The following is an 18,534-nucleotide window of genomic DNA, read 5'->3' on the forward strand; positions in this document are numbered from 1 at the left end:
CTTCTTCCTTCTCCAAACCTCATTTCTATAGCTCCTCTTTTTTAGGTTCAACTTCTAGTTGCTCCTTTCCTGCAAGTGGCTCTTAAAATTCTTTAGTTACATATTTAAAAAAGTGATTCTCTAAGGAATCAACAAGGTACTCTATTGTCTCCATTATTTCCTTCTCACTTGGTTTCTTGGGAACTTCTTGTTCCATTTCAACATCATGTTGCTTACTATAAAATTATTCTTTTTGCATGTGAGGATCTTGTATATTTTCTTGAAAAAATTAAGATTCATCCATTTCCTTATCATTTATATCCTCCTTATCTAATTGATTGTTCACTATTTTCCATTCTTCCTCAATCCATAGTGCCCCTTCTTGTAGGGGCTCCTCCTTTTGCTACTCCTTAGGTTCTTCCTACAACTATTCTAGTATCTTCTCCCAAAACATTTCTACTAATTCTTCAATAATATGTTCCATTATTTCATCACATGGTTTCTTTGGTAACCTTCCCTATAGCTTTTCTATAATGTTTACCAACTCAAGATTGTCTCCCCCAAAAATATGTTATCTCACCATCAGATTGATTTTTTCCTTAGGTGCTAGACTAGGAGGATTTAAGAGTTATGGTAAGAATATAAATGTGTTAGGTGAATGTTATTAGCCTTAACCCAAAGAAACTAAAGGGAAATCAAAGAAGCTAAAACCTCATGAATAGAAATGTATGTGAAATTCCATGGATGAATGATAGAATAATTTGAATGGATTAAGGAATGATGAATCTTCTCATTTGAAGCCAAACTTGACTACCACCTTGAAGGAAGAAGCTTGATGTAAGGAAGAAATACTTGAACTTGAATGTTTGAAAATGCTTGCTTGATTGAACACCTTGAAAATTCCTTGATCTCTTTATTCCTTATGGGAGTATTGTGAATGCATGATCATAAAGAGTGTGGAAGTGAAAATGAAACCCACAAGCCTTCTTATATACTAGTTTTTGATTGGGAAAATCATACAGGACAACCAGAAAAAAAGAGTTAGCAACTAGAACCTTGAGGTAGTTTAGGACCTAAGCCCCATAATCTCTAGGGAAGAGGTTGACTTGGGTAAACTTCTAATGGACTAGGTCAACCTATTCCTATAGAAGGGAAAAAATATACCTCATAAAGGTTGATGGGAAAGTGTAGAAAGAATGGTGAAATATGGAGCTTGCCAGAAGATATGGAAAGAAAGGTGGAAATGTAATGCTTAGAGGACCTTATTAAAAGGAAGAAGATGATGTAGAAATATGAGATGGTTTAAGGAAGAAAAAGAGATACCATAACCACACTAAGGAGGGATAAAAGGTCTCAAAATTAAGTTCATCCATTTTAAGATGACATATTTAGCCCCCACTTTAGTGAGAATATAAGGCAATTCATACTCTTGGTAAAAGAGGAAGAGAAGAGAGAAGAGATAATGTCACAATGAGGTAGAATTTTTAGCATGAATTTTGATGATACTCCTTTGGGGGAGTATCATAAGCATTGGAGAGTATTGATATGTTGCATTTGTGACTATCCTTATCATTGATGTCAACATAGCATGGTTTCTATAAAGACTAGATGAGTAGCAAAAAAAGATCTTAATTGTACAAACAATGTTTTGATTATTTGGTGATGTAAAATTATGGATACATTTAGAATAATGTCTTGATGACTTGGTCAAGTGCATAGAGTCTAAGTCAAAGATGTACAAAATTTGTACCTAATTTACAAAGAGCATTTCAAAGATAGAGTATTGGTAAAGAAGTTCCTGATGTTTGTTCACTATCTTACATCTAAGATGTAATGAGAAGATGTGCTATCAGGTAGTAATAAAGGATATTTTTTTGGTGATGTCAATGAGTGTGCAATCCCTAGTATTTCATGTGTGAAGTTTTGTATAGAGTGTGATTTGATAGTGCCATTGTAATTGTAATTAAATAATTATTTTATTATAATTAATTAGGAAAACCTCAAGGCTGACTTAAGGAATTATTTTAAAGATGTGGTATAAAGAAAATATTTTTTCCTTATTTGAAATGTGTATTGTGATCCATTGAAGTGCTAAGTGCTAAAAGGAGCAAAGTGCTTAAGGAAAGTGAGTAAGTGATCTAAGGGATTATTATATGTGAGTTTTATGATATAGTTACAAGATCAAAAGGAGTAGAGGTTCGGTTGATAGGATAGAAGAAGAGGAAGGAATTACATTTCATTTCTATTATTTTTCAAGGAATAATACAAAGATAATTTGGATAGTTGGTTCATTGGTCTTATCCTTGAAGCTATTTGGGTAGTGGGTCTAGTTGCCTTCCACAATTCCTAATAGGGTTGGAATATCCTAAAAGGGATTCAAAGTCTCCTAACAGGGACTCATATGTACTGAATGCATTCATAGACTCCTAATAGGGTCCATCCTCTAACAAGTAATTTCTATATTAGTACATCATTTTGTGGGTGCCATTCCCACTCGGGTTTTTCCTCTAATCAAGGGTTTCCCTAGTTAACATATCTGGTGTTATTGTGTATAAATATCTTATTGTGGTTTTAGTTTACATTGTTCATATGGTTAAGTTTATTTAAGGTTGATAATTAAAATAATAGTTTTATAACTGATTCAGCCCCCATCTCAATTATATTGGTGGACTATATATTCTGACAATTGGTATCATAGCATCAAGTCCTTGAAGGATAAGCTTAACAACTTTGGGAGATTGATGGAAAATATTTTTTGAAAGGATAGTCCTAGATTTTATGGGGCTAACTATGACAGATGGAAGGAGAAGATGAAGACTCATCTATTGTCCATGGGTCCTGGTTATTGGATCTTGACAAAGAGTGGGAAGGTGATTGTGAAAGAAAATCAGCTTGAGCAATACATTGAAGAAGAGATAGATTTGTTCATGTGTAACATGAGGGATAGAGAAGCCCTACTATAAGCTTTTGTAGAGAATGAATAAAATTAGGTAAGGTCACTTCAAACTTGTCATGAAATTTTGAAAGCATTAGAATCTACTTTTGAAGGTGATACACATGCAAAAAGAATGAGATAACATAATTATATATGTGCATTTCAAGATGCTAAGATGATGGAAGATGAATACGTAAGAAGCTATATTTGTAGAATATTAGAATTTGTTATAGAAATTTGGTCTCTTGGTGGAAGCAAGGAAGATGATGAAGTAATATGGATTATCTTGAAAACTTTGACGTCAACATTCAAGACAGTAGGTTACCTGATTTAGCTAGTAATGCCTTGCACTAAATATTTCACAAAGGAAACATTGCTTGGAAGATTAGAATCTACAGAAGTAGATTTGAGATTGTCTAGAGATCTAGCTAGAGTTAAAATATCTTTCAGTGCCTTGAACATTCAACCTAATCTGACAAGGAGTGCAAGCACACATGGAGATTTTTCTAGTTTGATGAAGAAAAGAAGATTGAGGAAGGTATAGCCCTTCTTGTGAGAAGAGAAAAATATGGTAAGAAAATATTTAAATGTTGGACTTGTGATGAATTCAATCATTATGCATCTAAATGTACTAAAAGAGAGAAAAAGTATAAAGGAAAGTTTAAGCCTAGAAGAGATAGAAATTATTTGTATGCTAATGAAGATGAAGAATCTCATGAGAAGGGTCAAAGTGAAAGTGATGAGGAATTGGGATTTGTGGTTATCAAGGAAGATGATCTTGATAGAGAAATTATAGAAGAAAGAGCTCTAGTTTCCCAAGTGGAAAATAAATCTAATTGGATAATTGATAGTGGTTGTTCACATCACATGAATGGTAATATGAATAAGTTTGTTAAGTTCAAGAATCATGATGGAGGTGTGGTTAGAGTTGGTAACAATACAACCTATCATATAACAAGAATTGGATCCATTACTCTTTATGGTAAAAATAACACTGATGATGTTTATTTTGTTGATGGATTGAAGCATAACTTGTTGAGTGTTGGACAGTTGGTGGACAAGGGTTATCTATTGTAGTTCACTAAGAAGACCTAGATGATCAAAGACAAAGATGGTAAGCTAATTGGAATAGGAACACGATCTAGAGATAATTTATTTTAGTTGAATCCTATTGAAATGACATGTTTGGTAGCTAAAGTAGTAAATATTTGGTTGTGGCATAGAATATTCTATCACATAAATTTTGATAGTATTGTGGAGGTTAGTAGCACATTTGTAGTCAAAGACTTGGCTAAGATTACAAAGGACACTAATGTTGTATGTAAAGAATGTATTTTTGCTAGAATTGTATGGAAAGGATATTCATAGCAAGAAGGCATAGACTATGAGGAGACATATGCACTTGTAGCTAGAATGGAAGTAGTAAGATGTTCTTGGCTTATGTAGCAAATAAGAAACTTTCAAGGTTTATTAGATGGATGTTAAATTGGCCTTCCTAAATGGAGAACTTGAAGAAGAGGTATATATTGAGAATATTGAAGGTTTTCCTTTATCAAAAGGCAAAGATATGGTATGCAAGCTAAATAAATCTCTTTATGGTTTAAAGCAAGCACTAAGAACCTAGTATGCAAGGTTGGAAAATTATTTTCCAAAGCTTGGATTTGCTAAAGGTATGATAGATAGTAACTTGTATTTGAAAGAAGTTGAGAATGGTTTGCTAATAATATTAATATTTTTTGGTAACATCATTTTTGGAGGTAATGATGAATCAAGTGATAATTTTTCTAAAGAAATAAATGAGTCTGAAATGAGCATGATAGGATAAATGAAGTTTTTCATAAGATTGCAGATTGTGCAAAACAGGGATGATATTTTAATTTCTGGTGTACAGGCACCCAACATAAAATAAAAATGGAGGTTAAAAATATTAATCTAAGAGATCTAAATTCATTTGAGACATAATTTTAGTTTAGGTTGGGTTTATACAAAAGTTGTAATGTGAAAATGCATAAAGTGCATAAATGTTGTCAAAGTTGCATAATGATTAAAAGAATGTAAGGAGATTGTTTAAAAGGTAGCTTGGAAGTTATAACCAACCAAAAAAGCTATTAAAATGCATGTATGGAAAAACAAAAGTATTAATGGATGGAAAGAGATACATTTGAAACACATTCTATGAAATTGTGATTTGTTATTTTGATTGGTTTTTCAGTTTTAGTGTTGGTTTTAGGTCTTGTATAGGCATGTACAACCTAGAAACCATGTAAAATCTATATATCTAGATAGAGTAGTGAATAAAATTTATTTTGGATTTGTTTTGGATTTAATTCATATAGAAATGAAGGAGTTATGAAAGTTTTGGTAAAAGTGGTTATTTGCAGATTTGAGGATGCCCTACTACAGTTGGATTGCAATGTTTAGTACAAAAAAATGTGGATGAAACAAAAACTCTATTTATATTTATTGAAAATATATGTTAACTAGGTTTCATTTCCAAATGGTTTGATTCATTTTCATTCAAATTTGTGTAAATTATGTGTAGTTGAGTAAAGACTGGTGTTTAAGGATCTCCATTGAAGTTACAAACAATGAATTGCACTTGTAGAAAGATTTATGCATTGTTTAAATCAATGGATTACATACTGAGAAACTAGACTCATATCATTTTAATGTGAATTTGATTTTTTTTTTCTTTTGGATTCGTTTTGAGAAATATATGGGATACCCTATGCAGGGTTACTTGTGTTACTTCTGATTTATGAGAAAGACAATGGGTCTAAGTCAAGAGACTATAACTTTTAATGGATTTTTTTTTTTTAATCTCATCTTTGGATATGTTTTATTATTAATAATTTGGAAAATTTTTAATAAAGGTCTTGGCAATAAAATTTTCAGGATTAAAAGTTATGAATAATGTAATCAAACATAGAAATCATATTGTGTGAATGCAAATGTTGTCTTTGTTGGTGTATAATGTCAGGTTTATTTGTTGAAGCCTCTAAGTTGATCCTAATTCCTTGATGGAGTACCATTATTTTTTTAATCCCTTGAGCTGAATTAGTGTTCCTTAAAGGTAAATATAGAGGGCTCTACATCAATGTCACAAGCTAAGTACTTGAAAGACTTCTTAAAAAGGTTTGGTTTAGAAAGTTGTAATCTAGCAAAGCTAAGACACTTGTAGTAGAGTAGAAGAAGTATAGATCCATGATTAGAGGTTTGTAGTATCTAACTCACACCAGACTAGATATAGAAAATGTACTTGGGGGGTAAAAGTACAAAGTTGTGTTACCTCTTAGGTTGACTTATTAGATCTACTGAATTTGTGTATTTCTATCTAAAATTCATTTTTTTTAACATATGGTCTAGATAAATTCATTCTAGCTAAGTTAGATATGGTCTCACACTTTTCCAATTGGAAATGTCTATTAAATGCATGTTTTATACTAGTTTGTATCCAATTACTAAAGAAATAAAATTATTTCAGAAAGTGGTGTTTCAATAACTCTTATTTTTTTTTAGTTTTTTTTTAATAGCATATAAATATTATTTTATAGAGAAAAGAGTTAAGAATATTTTCATGTAGAGTTTATAGTGTTTTAATTAGATATAGTATATTGTAATTTAAAAATTCCACAACCATGTATTTTAACACTTGGAAAGTGTCAGTTTTGAGAAAGAAAAAATACTAAATCATATCAAAAAAATCTAAAAATTATATGACATTCTAGAGGAGAGAGTCCTCTTCTAGAATGTATAACTTTTCTTCTAGTTAGAATAGATTTGTTTTGAAAAATGTGGTGGGGGATGAAAACTATCGATTTTAGGTGAGTTGAAATTTTAATCTGTATAAAAGAGAAAATTCAGGTCTAAAGCCAAATTTCATTTTTTATTGTTCTAGATATATATGTTGGCTATAATATAGTTTGAAATCAAAGGGAAATAAGTTTATTTCCATATAGTTTTATGGTGGGAACTAGACTCCTAATTTTTAGCTTTTTTTACCACCTAAAAATTTATTTATAAAAATTAGGAAAATATATCAATTATTATTCCAAATAATTATTAAAAATTATAATCCTAAAATTCATCCATTTCTACACATTTCATTAGTTTACTTCATTTCCAAAATCAAAATAATAATACCAATTTTATGTCATTAAAGGTGGATAGTTATACTTTTGTTAGCCTTTTTCTTTACAAAAGGGTGACATAAGTTTGTGCTTTTACCCAACCTGGATTATAGCTATATTTCAAATAGATCCTAAGGAGTATCATTTTGTAGTAGTAAAGAGAATATTTAGATATTTGAAGGAACATCTAATTATGGAATTTGGTATGATAGATCAAGTGATTTTACTCTATGTGCATATACTAATGCAGATTGGGTAGGAACTATGGATAAAAAAAAAGAGCACCAATGGTGGACTATTCATTCTTGGAGGAAGATTGGTTTCTTGGCTAAGCAAGAAGAAAGATTTCATTTCTCAGAGTATAGCTAAGGTAGAGTATGTTGCAACAACAAATAACTATAGTCAAGGTATGTGGATGAAGCAAATGCTGAAAGATATTAGAATTCAATTTCAAGAACCTGTTATCATTTACTATGATAACACAAGTACAATGAGTAAGTCTAAGAATATTGTATTTCACTCTAAGAGAAAGCATATATCTATTAAGTATCAAGTGCTAAGAGAGAAAGTAGTAGAAAAGGAGATCAACTTTGTTGTATGTGAGTACTAAAGATCAAATTGCAAATATCTTTATGAAGCATTTTCCTAAAGATACATTTGAGTACTTGAGAGGTATGCTTGGAGTTATGCCCCTACCTACTTCTGACTAGATGATGCATAAAATACATTAGTCTAGTGGTACAGAGCATTATTGTTAGCCTAGATTTAATTTTGATGTTTCTCATATGGGGGAGTATCTGTGACAAGTAGAGTTACTAAGGACTCTTTGTATTTGGTTTTGAATAGTATCTTTGGATACTCAAGATGGTTGAAGACTTGGAATAGCATATTAGTAATTGGTATGTAACAACTGGTATGTTTTAACATTGAAGCCTTTGACATTGATGTTAATGGGGGAGAGATTATGCATGAAAATCATCTCCTAAGAAATGGGGGAGAAGATATGTATGAATAAAGGAGAGATATCTCTTTAGAGAGATTTAGAAATATTAATGAAAGGAAGAAGGAATATGCACCTAATATATTATGAATTCTTTAGTGTTAAGCAAACATTTTTTCCCAAAGATGCAAGACTATGCACCTATTGTATTAAGACTTTTTGGAATGTGGACAACTGATGTTGGTTAGTAGTAGCAACAAAACATTATTTAGTATTCTTCAAACTTAGATTGTTTTCATCTATGTTGCCATCAATGCCAAAGGGGGAGATTTTTAGCATGAATGTTGATGATGCTACTTTGGGAGAATATCCTAAGCATTGGAGAGTATTGATATGTTACCTTCATGACCGTGTTTTTCATTGATATCAACATAGATTGGTTTCTATAAAGACTGGCTAAGTAGTAGACAAAAATATTAATGGTATAGACAATATTTTGATTTTTTGGTGATGTCCATTTATGAAATGTTTAGTACAGTGTCTTGATGACATGGTGAAGTATGCAGAGTCTAAGTTAAAGATGTATGGAAGTTGTACCTAATTTATAAAGAGTAGTTTAGAGACAAAGTATTGGGAAAGTAGTTCCTGATGTTTGCTCATTATCTTACATTTGAGATATAATGAGTGTTAGCATGAATGTTGATGATACTACTTTGGGGAGTATCCTGAGCATTGGAGAGTATTGACATATTACATTCATGACTGTTTTATTGATTTCAAAATAAAATAGTTTCTATAAAAAAGGGTTGAGTATTAGACATAGATTTTGATGCTATGTACAATGGTTTGATTATCTAGCGATGTGAAGTTATGGACATATTTGGCACAATCTCCTAATCACGTGGTCAAGTGTGAAGAGTCTAAATTGAAGATGCATAAAGAATATACCTGATTTATAGAGAGTAGTCCAGAAATAAAGTATTGGAAAATCATTTCCTGATTTTTTTGGCTATCTTACATCTTAGATGTAATGAAGTGATGTGTAGTTAGGAAGTGACAAAGGATAGATAGCTGATGATGTTAGTAAGTGTGTAAGCCCTAATATCACACATGTGAACTTTTGTATAGAATATGAGCTAAGAGTGCTATTTTAATTGTAATTAATTAATTATCTTATTATAATTAATTAGGAAAGCATCAAGGCTGACTCAAGGAATTATTATGAATATATGGTATAAAGGAAAGATTTTTTCCTTGAATTTAAAGTGTGTATTGAAGTATTGTGATTGTTGTTGAAGTCTGAAGTGCGAAAAGGAGTAGAGTTCTTACTAAATGAAAGTAAGTGATCCAAGGGGTTATTAGATGTGATATTTGTGGTCTGGTTACAAGATCAAAAGGAGTAGAGATCTAGTTGATAGGATAGAGAAAGAACAAGGAATAGTACAATACAATTCTATTATTCTACAAGGAATAATTTAGAGATCATTTGGATAGTGAGTTCATTGGTCTTTCCCTTAAAGCTATTTGGGAAATGAGACCAGATATATTCCACAACTCTTAATAGGTCTGGCACAACTCCAAACATGGTTTGAATCTCCTAATATAGATTCAAAGTCTCCTAACAAGGACTCATATGTACTGAATGTATTAATAGACTCTTGGTAGGGTCCATCCTCTAACATGGAATATTTATATTATTATGTCATCTAGTGGGTACCATCCCTACTAGGATTTTTCCTCTGATCAAGGGTTTTCCTAGTTAACATATCTAGTGTTATTGTGTATGAGTATCTTGTTGTGGTTTTAGTTTGCATTGCTCATATAGTTAAGTTTGTTTAAGGTTGATAATTGTGATAATAGTTGTCTAACTAATTCAACCCTCCCCTGAGTTATATTGGTGGACTATATATTCTAGCAAGAATATCAGTAAGCAAAAGAACACAATCCCCAAAACCTAGGATCCTAACTCCACTCACATGCATAAGAGCACAAAAACAAAAAGGAAAACTAAAAGGGGGAAACAAAGATATAAAAAAAGACTCTATAAAATTCAAATTAACTAGTGAAATGGACCTGTTGATAATGCCACATCAACTAATATCATATTTGGAAGGCTATTAAAAACATAAGAGATCACATAGGAATGTGTATTTGGTATAATGTGGATGAATAGGGTTTTAGAATAATGAACAAGAAAGAGACCCTAAACACATATTTTACACATACATATAGATTCTTATGATATGAAAAGTAAATCTAGATGACTAATATTGAAATGAAAAAATAAAAAGTACTTATCTTTGAAAAAGAATCAGCTGAAAAACCTATTACATAGTCTTAGAAACTATTGATTTTTATATCCTTGTACCAAAATTGCAAGATCTTCAAAACTCAAAAATATTTTTCTTTTTTGAGGTCAGGTCAACCTTGACTTAACTAGATAAAGTTGACATTGACCCAAAAATCTGACCTTGACCCAAAAAGGTCAACCTTGACTTGCACTACACTGACAAAAAATGTGTTCATAGATCTTAGAGGTTTGCCAAAAAGAGTATCCAAAAATGTACTGATATTCATTGTCCTATACATGTAACTACAAGAAAATGGGTTTGTTCTTTGGATGGTGGGTGTGCCTTGGTCAAACCCTAGTTTGGAATCAACCTTGAAATATAATTGAAATTGTAATATGGAACTATTCACCTTGCTTATGTTGAAATCCTTATGGAGGATTTGAATCCTTGAATCCACAAGTATGGATGCTCCAAATAAATGTAGAATAGGATGTAGGATATCTCAAATCAACTGTCTTAGATCTTCAACACCAATATTGAATGGATCTTGGATTAGGAAGAGGCTTGAATCGAAATAGATGAATCTTCAACAAGAGGACTCTACAGAGCTTGAATCCTTCAATGGCTACCAATGGATCTCCTTGATGAATTGGTTACTTGAACTCTTAAAGGATTGAATACTTAAAGATGAATACTTGAAGGCTTAAATGCTTAAATTTTTTCTTCTACTTCAGAGCTTGATCATGAAAGTGGATTCTTGATCATAGATAATAGATAGTAGTGTTGACATTATAGTCAAGTTTGTTTATTAGTGACATACACACTTAATTAGATGGTTAGTAGCTACTAAGCTTATAGTATAGTTTATAGCATTAACCAAAGTAATTTAGGCTATACCAAGTTCTATAGTTTCTACCAAGTTCCAAGAATAATATTAAGTTTGCACCGAGCAACATCTACCAATTTGGTGATTATCAATGTAAACTAAGTTTCATAGTGTTTACCGAGTCTCTTAGTGCAAGCCAAGTTTTCTAGTGCTTACTAAGTTCACAACTTTAACAATGTGAATCTAGTGTTGAATAAGATATATGGTGTCAATCAAGTGATTCAATTTATACTGAACTTGCAAAGATAGTGTTGACTGAGCTATGTAGTGTCAACCAAGTGATTTAGTTTATGCGCAAAGTTTCACTATATTCACTAAGTCACCAGTGCAAACTGAGTTTAGACTACTTGGAAGTGACTAGAATGAGCCAAAATTCTATGTATACTGAGTGCATGATGATGTTGAGCATTGATAACAGTTACTGAGTATCAAAACCTCACCAAGTTTGTCTTCAAAACTCAATTACCTATAGTTGGTCTGAGTTTGTGTATTTTGGTGAAACTTGTATTGTAGCCAACTTTGATAAATTGTAAATTGGATTGATATATATGTAATTAATTGTATCACATCCAAATAATTATTAATATGAATGAAATATTAATAAGATACACCAAGAGAAAAAAGTGTAAAGTAAGAAGGCTACAATAGTATAAGGACTAGCAGAGATTTATCCATCATAGCAAAGTGATCATTACACTTCAAAGGAATCTCATTTAGCAAATCAAAGTTATAGATCAGATATCAGCCACTAGTTCATCCTAATAGGTGGAATAGTTAAATCCTTTCCCAAGGTAGACTTAATAGTCTTTTTAAAATCTCTTTTCCAAGTGTATACTTCATTATATATTTGTAAATCCTTTTGCAAGGTGGACCTAGCAGTCCTTATTGCTCCTAACAGGGAAGATCATTAGAAGTGATCATTTTAAGCCTTAACATTTATACTATAGTACTAAAGCTTGTGGACATCATCCCCACCCTAGTTTTACTTTCTATTTGGAAGGTTTCTGGGTCACTGTATTATGTATCAAAGTGTTATGAATGTTTTAATGCTTTCAATTTTTCATGTATGCAATTAGATTAGAATACATATGAAGGATTAATTGGTGAATTAAGATTAAGTTTTATAGGTTACCAATTCACCCCTCCCCTCTTAGTAACCTATCCTATCTTATATTTCCAACAATTTTTATTAGAGCATGTGGTTCTCAAAGAAGAAGTTTAATAGCTTGAGAAAAGATTAGAGGAAATGGAATTATTCATACTTGATAGGGCTATTGGAAATGAAAAGCTAGATTGGAATTGGCTAGTGGAAAACTTAAGAAAGAAAAGGAGAAACTCTCTCAATCCCTAAAAAGAAAAAAAGATCTTGTAGTACAGATGAATGAAAAAATCTACACTAAAGAAAGAATTGAAGATATCTATTCAGAAAGTAATTTAGATGAAGCTAATGAAGCAATCAGAGAACTATTAGAAAAGAATAGTACACTTCAAGAAGAAGTAAGAATGCTAAAAAGAGAATAATAAATTTAGTTAGTAAGATTGTCTGAAGTCATGAAAGAGAAAAACAAGATAAAAGAAGAATTAGAAGGAAAGAACAATGAAATTCATTAATTAGCTTAATAATGCAAATGAGGATATCATGAATCTTAGATCAAAAAATAAAAAATTGCAAAATGATCTAAACACTAAAAAGTAAACCAATGAGAGGATGATGAAATCTCAAGCAGACATGAATCAATTAAATTAGAAAATCTAATATAGATAGAAAGGAAAAGCAGGAATTGGATATACAGAAGAAGGTGAATCATCCAAGCAAGGAGCTCAAAAGAATCAAAGATCTACTTGCAATCATTGTGGTAAGCTAGTTCATGCATCAAACAAATGTTGGAGTAATGGTAAAGATAAATTCAATGGAAAATGCTACAATTTTGATAAGCATGGTCATAGAGCTAATGAATGTAAAGAAAAATCTAAATTTGAAGGAAAATGTCACAAATGCAAGAACGATGGGCACAAATCTTTAGAATGCAAAAAAAAGATATTGAATCTAGTAGAACAAGTTGTAAAAGCTATATTTGGTTGGAACTACAAAACTTGACACATATGCCACTATTGTGGAGAATTTGTACACATTGGAATGAATTGAGTAAAACATCACATGAGAACAATAGACACCACTAAAATATGTTTTGTTTTTATAGAAATTGGACATCTTGCCAAGAACTATATGAACACTAGAAGAATTGAAGATGAAAAGAAAGCCAAGGCTGATATCATCAAAAAATAGATGAGATAATAGTGGATTCCATAATCTTCTAAGAATGCAAGTTTGAGAAATGAAGAAAATGTCACTCAAGAATTGGGTGACTCAAGCGTCTCTATTGAATCTCTTATAAGGATAACTGGAACTAAGATTTTGAAGCAAACATCTTACATTAGTTCTAGTTAGCTAGAAGGAAAGATCCATATTAGCATTCAAGATGCAAAGAGATCATCGAGTATCTAAGGAAATTTTGGACCTTACCGAGCTAGGTCAGGTTGCAAGACCCTATCGAGCAAGGTTGGGAGTAACTAAGTCATTGTGTGGACACCAAGTCATGAATAGTTCTACTGATCAATTAATTCAAACTAAGTAGAAGATAGTTTTTCATCAAGGAAGTGAATTTACCAAGCATTTATGGCAACCAAAAAGTGGAATTTGTTAAAAAGGGTGAAATCAAATTCATTTGTCACTATGAATTTTCAAGAGCTTATACAAAGAGCGATTACTATGCATCCAAGTGATCTATGCAAATTGTTGTTAAGGTTTTCTAGGGTTTTCCATAAACCATACTAAGCAATGGCAACCTCTAGTAGAAAAACTAAGAAAGGATCAAAGATGTTAGTTTGAGGAGTTGAGTGGAAAGAACCTAATTTCAAATTGAGTCTAACAATTATAGAAACACTAGATCATACTAGAGCTCAATCATAGATTTATCCTAAGGTACTATTGGTAAATGATATTTGATCACATTTTTATTGTTCAATTCAAGAAATAGGAACCCTATAAATGGATGAAACTTTGGAAAAATTGTGTGTGAATGGTGTGTTAAAACTCAAGCATCAAAACTTGGAAATCAAGGGTTTAACCCACATTCCACACATGCCCCAAGAATTTTAGACAAGTGGATAAGGTTTATCCTTAGCTATGTAAACAATAGTCAAGTATGGTTGGAGAAGCCTATTCTCATAACAAAGAGAATCATTCATTGAATCATCGGGCTCCCAATGTTGGCCAAGGCAAAGACTACCAAAACCCTAAGTTGGGTGGAACTAGAAAAGAAATCTCTTGCCCAATGGGATGGAAGAGGTATGAAGATTAGCTATATAGCTAACATGGAGCTGAAGTTTGGAATTCATATAATTGCACACAAGATATATAGCTCCAATTGACTCAATAGTATATTATTTGAAGTGATGGATCTTGCTTTCAAGGTGGTGAAGAACAACATATCCTTCAACCTTGCCAAGTTGAGGTTGAACCAATTCAATAAGAACATGGTAAGCATCAGAACATTGAAGAATAACTTGTGTAAGTTTGGTTCACTTTTAACCTATTTTTTCTTCTTTGTACAAAAGTTTTTCCCCTCAAAAGGTACAATTGTATGGAGAAAAGATGTGTTTGTTCTTTATCAAATCAATGAGTATATAGTAGAGATGGGTGAAAATTATATCAATATCATGGAAAATTATTTTGATTCTTTCAAAGAAAAGATGAATAATAGATTTAGAATTCCAAAGAAACTTGTAGAAGACTACAAGGATGACATTTGTTTTATGGTAGATTGTGATAAAGTGTATATAAAAGAAGTCAAACCTAGAATGAGATGGGTCAAGTCTTTAGGCTATGAGGTCAATATTGATGACACTAGGGATATCATCGAGGCATTGTTGAATGAACTTTTGGATTCCAAGGTTGGATATTTTGGTATATATGATAACGCCAAAGCCAAAATTGAATTAGAAATAAAACTTCCTCAGGTGGTCAGCAAAGGAAAGAAAAGAATAGCAAAACTAAGACAAACTAGTTCTACTCTCCTATTAATAGAAGGAAAAGGAGATGATGTAATAGAAGATGAGGTAGAAGATGAAGAAAAATCAAAAGAAGAAGAGCTAGTCAAGAAGAAAGGTAAAGTTATCATAACAGAACCTACCAAGTCATCTACTACAGTATTTACAAGAAGAACATCTAGAAAGAAACTGAAATTGGGTGAAGAAGTAGAGGATGTGATTTTCAAATGGCCTCCACCCAAATTTCAAGATAAACTAAAAGAGAATGATTCCGGAGCTGGCATGGAAAACTTTAAGTCATTGAGATATGAAACTAGAAATGTAGAAGAGAAGAAGCAATTTGAAGACATGGTTATGTCTAAATTAGGTAAATGAAAATATTCACCTGACCAACTTGTACAAAAAATTCCCAATGAACCAGTAGAAAGAATCAAACCAAGATGGAAACATGTCAAGCAAACTACAAAATACATATATGAGCAGAATTTGAGGAAACTCATGTCGAATCTTAATGACAAAGAAGTAAAAGAGTCCATTAAGTAGAATGAAATAAAATTCACTTTGAAATTTAACACCTACTTGATATTGGTTAATGACATTGAACATGTGGTGAGGAATGCCACTAACACATGGAAGAATATCTACAATCTTCGTAAGTAGACCTTGAAAATATTGCAATAGCCGTTATGGTCTCACTTCCTCACTATCCAAGAAAAGATTTAAATCCATCAAGCTTATAGAAAACTACCACCAAGTTGGTTGTGACAAACACTAAAAATCCAAGCACTCAACCAATCTTTGCACCTATTCAACTTAGTACTTCATTAACTTAAGTGATCATCACTTCATCTACCAAGCAGTCAGTGCTTCCTCCTTCATCAATAATGGCTACTTAGCAACAAGCTATTTCTTCAATCAATGCAATATCTACTTTTGTTGCTAGTCCTTCCATTTAAACCATTGTTACTATTCCAAGTGTGCAAATAATTAGTACAAATATAGTTGAGAACAAGCCTCAATTGAGTATTAAAGTTTCTAGCAAAGGAAAAGATCAGGAAGAAGATGTTGATCTTGATGAGGATATAGTTATCCTGAATTGGGATATCTCTACTCTAAATCCTGATCAAATGCATATAGTAGGAGAGCTTTTGTTGAAGAAAGCTAAGAGACAAAGGTCAAGTACTAGAAGACACAAAGAACATTCTTGTAGATGCACTCAGCACTAAGGTTGATATATCTCAACCTATTTTGGCTCAATCAGCAAAAGTGGTCCAAAAGTTTAATGAAGATTTGAATGGGCAAGATGTAAGAACCCCAAATAGGCTCTACGCTGATCACTGTTTGTTTCCCTGGGTGTAATAATTGTTTTTGGTTTTTTTTTGAATGTTTTAAGGTTTTTTTGGGTTTTTGAGTTGATGAAAAGAAAATACAAATATTGAAAACTAATCTACCTCAAATTATAACTCAAATCTGATCAAATTCATTTATTCAGATGGCTCCTAATGTTTGTACAATACTTATTGCTGGAAGCATACATTAAAAACATCATTATTAATAGTTGAATAAAAACCTGATTTTTGTCTCTGATACGCAACCACACTACTGGTTGCTTCCTCCTTGGGCAGTGCCTATCAAAAATTGCAATATTAAATCTCTGATTTTTAATTCACTGTAGCGTTGTACTGTTCATAGCACTGTAGCTACTGTTATAACCCCTTCCAACCTGTAACAGATTCATCCAATTCTTTCCTACTAAACACAATATTGACTCCAAAATGAAGTCAACTCACAGGAAAAATTCAAGTGATATTTCACACCCTCAAATTGCATCAACTCTGAAGATACTACGTCCTCCACAGTCTGAATTCTTCTCAAACTTGTAGAAACCCTTGTTGCCACAACTTCAAGAAATTTCACAAGGCAAAGTTTTTAAGCACTTCTCATAACCTGCTCTTGAAGGAAGACAAGGTTTGTTTATAAGGACTCCTCGACTCTAGAATGAGTCTCCATGCTCAATGTGGGATAAAAGATATAATAATAACATAAAAAATGTTATTACATTAAAACTTAGAAAATCCCTTTTAATTTTTCCATAAGCTTGGACCCACAATTAATTGAAACAATGGCCCCTTTTATGATATCATGACCCTCACTTAACTTATATATTATAACTTAACAATATAGGCTCAAAACCAATAATGTTTATTTTAACTAAATAAACATTAATATCTCCATTATTACTCAAAATTTTTGAATGTCGTTTGGACTAGGAGCTAACATGATAGAACTGCATATGACCATACCCCTTTTCTAAAAATAGCAGGGGTCTTTCTTTATAACTCCAAAACTGCTAAAAATAGCCCGACCAAGCCAAACTCAAAGGAAAACTCATCATAAACAAACTCTGGCAATCTAGAAGAGTACTCTGCTTTGGTCCTTGGAGGATCTCCACACCAAGGTGACCCTCTATCCAATCTTATTAGCCTACGAGGGTCTCTGATAGGCTAATCACTAGCTAAAGTGATGTCTCTAGCTAGAAGGGGACATCACAGTCCGCCCTCCTTGAAATTGCTTGTCCTCAAGCAATCTCAACTCTGGATGCTATAAAATCTCCTCGCTCTCCCAAGTAGCATCCTCTACCGGCAAATCCTTCCACTTCACCAAATATTCTCGGATGGTACGTTTCCTCAAGTTCCTCTCTCTAAAATCAACGATAGCCTCCGGTATCAAAACAAGTTTTCCCTCATCATCCAAGGGTGGTAGTACTGTAGAAGGCACAATATGATGCCCTAGCACCTTTTTGAGGCATGACACATGAAAAACATTGTGCACCTTGCTCTCCACCGGCAAGTCTAACTCATAAGCCACCTCTCCCATTTTCTTGATAATCCTAAATGGACCATAGTATCATGGCTTGAGTTTCTCGACACCACCCTTCTTGAGAGTGGATTGACGGTAAGGCTGCAACATAAGATACACCATGTCTTTAACCTCAAAAGTCCGCTCAGTCCTCTTCTGATTTGCATACTGCTTTTGCTGATTTTGTGCCTTAGTTAGATTATCCTTGAGAGTCTTAACAAGGTCTTGACTCTCCTATAAAAAATCACCTGCACTGGGCACTCTACTGTCACTCAAAAGCAGATCCATAAAATTGGGTGCCTCATACCCATACAGGGCCATAAAGGGTGACATCTGAATAGACATGTGATAAGTGGTATTGTAGCAATACTCATAGAGATAAATCCATTTTACCCATGCCCTCTGTTTCCCTGCTATATAATTTCTGAGATATCCCTCCACCCATTTGTTTACTATCTCTGTTT

Source organism: Cupressus sempervirens, chromosome 4 (genome assembly GCF_028749045.1).
Source record: "Cupressus sempervirens isolate cs-2001-9-10 chromosome 4, ASM2874904v1, whole genome shotgun sequence".
Classification (NCBI taxonomy): Eukaryota; Viridiplantae; Streptophyta; class Pinopsida; order Cupressales; family Cupressaceae; genus Cupressus; species Cupressus sempervirens.